This window comes from Coenobita brevimanus, chromosome 103 (assembly GCF_032717465.1).
Source record: "Coenobita brevimanus isolate Jiangsu-jjx chromosome 103, ASM3271746v2, whole genome shotgun sequence".
In the NCBI taxonomy this organism is placed as follows: domain Eukaryota; kingdom Metazoa; phylum Arthropoda; class Malacostraca; order Decapoda; family Coenobitidae; genus Coenobita; species Coenobita brevimanus.
This window is the reverse complement of record NC_137056.1, coordinates 3,616,529-3,618,253: the sequence shown is the minus strand read 5'-3', so window position 1 is coordinate 3,618,253 and position 1,725 is coordinate 3,616,529. Positions and strand designations below refer to the sequence as shown.

Here is a 1,725-nt window from a genome sequence, read left to right as displayed (position 1 = left end):
GAAGAAAGAGGGGAAGGGGAGGGAGAGGGGGAAAGGTGGGGTAGGGGCACATCATATGGGAGGGGGGTAAATCTACAGTGATGTTTTTTCCCTGGAGGAGGTGGAGGAGGAGGGGAGGGGAAGGAGGGAAGGAGAGGGAGGAGGAGAGAGAGAGAGAGAGAAAGAGAGACTGGTGGAGGAGAGAAGGGTTCTGTTAATCCCATTTATAACTTCAAGGTCATGATGATGATGATGATGATGATGATGAGGGTGTTGTTGTTGTTGTTGTTGTTGGTGGTGGTGGTAATGATGATGATGATGAGGGTGGTGGTGGTGGTGGTGGTGATGATGATGATGATGATGATGATGATCAAATATTATACCTTGTGTTCTCAGATTTGCTATACCTCACAGAATTCTCATCAAAATTTCGATCGAGATTGTGTTTGTACAATCGTCTCTCTCTCTCTCTCTCTCTCTCTCTCTCTCTCTCTTAACATATACATGAAAACTGAGTACCCCGCAGAGCCCCGTCGTCATGGTGAAAACCAGAGAGAGAGAGAGAGAGAGAGAGAGAAAAATTCCTGGCATATGCTTTGGTGGAGGTATGCACTCTCTGAACCCTGTCTTCCTTGTTGGCAGCAGAAATCAAACTCTCAGTTTACGTACAAATTTAATGACATCCAAGGCAGTGAAAGAGGACATAAATATACCTGCATAAAACGCCCAGTAAGTTGAGTAGTAATAAATTGTGGTGAGTGTACCGTGAAGTACCTGGAGGTGTAGTGACTATAGTGGTGAAGTGTAGGAAGAGAAGAGAAAGCAATAAATAAGTGAATAAATAAATAAATAAATAAGTAGATAAGTAAATCAATAAATGAGCACTTATAAAATGACAAAAAATGTCTCTGCCAGTGAATAACTAATAAAAAGCTGTAACAATAACCAGGATCCTGAAAAATAGGAGATGGGAACTTAGAGCAATAAAAATTAGTAAATAGGTGAATACAACAAAATATAAACAAATAAATCAGTCTGTCAGTGAAGAGCAAATAAAATAATAATAATAATAGTGATGATGATGATGATGAAAAATAATGATAATAATAGTACATATAATAATGATAATAATAATAATAATAATAATAATAATGATATAATAATAATTCTATCCCAGTCACCGCATAATAATTACTTAAATAAATTCAATAATAAACGTAACAATAATTATGTAAAGAAAAAAGAAAAATAAATTAATATCACAGGAACATTATAAATTATCCTACCTGCAAATCACACCTGGAAGGCTGCCTCGTCTTCACCTGCAATGAGAGAGAAAAAAATCAACATCCGTGCAATGCGATCAAGACGTGCAACATTCACTGGCCGGAAGACACAGTGAGAGAGAAACAGGTTAATTGTGATTCTTAGGTAAAGTGTTTTGATTAAGGTACAGCAGTGAGGAAGGAACTGTGTGTGCTGCCAAATAATAATAATAATAATAATGATAATAATAATAATAATAATAATAATAATTAATAATAATGATAATAATAATTGCAGTAGTAGTAATGGTAGTAGTGATGGTGGTGTTAGTAGTTGGTAGTAGTAGTAGTAGTAACTGAATAGTAATGATAATAATAATAATAATAATAATTAATAATAATTTCTTCCTCCTCTTCACATCATCATTGTCTTTGTTATCGTCGTCCCATTTTCTTCACACTAATCAAGAGGGACAACTAA

The 1,725-nt window shown here is 35.5% G+C and overlaps 1 protein-coding gene across 1 annotated transcript in view; it reads right to left on the bottom strand.

Moving 5' to 3' along the window:
- LOC145415771 (uncharacterized) overlaps window positions 1-1,304 on the bottom strand; it is a 39,223-nt gene extending 37,919 nt beyond the window's left edge. Inside the window, exon 1 of the mRNA XM_080285013.1 lies at window positions 1,266-1,304. The gene's annotated coding sequence lies outside the window, so the exon portion shown is untranslated. The remainder of the gene's footprint in view (window positions 1-1,265) is intronic.
- Between the last annotated feature and the right edge of the window lie 421 nt (window positions 1,305-1,725).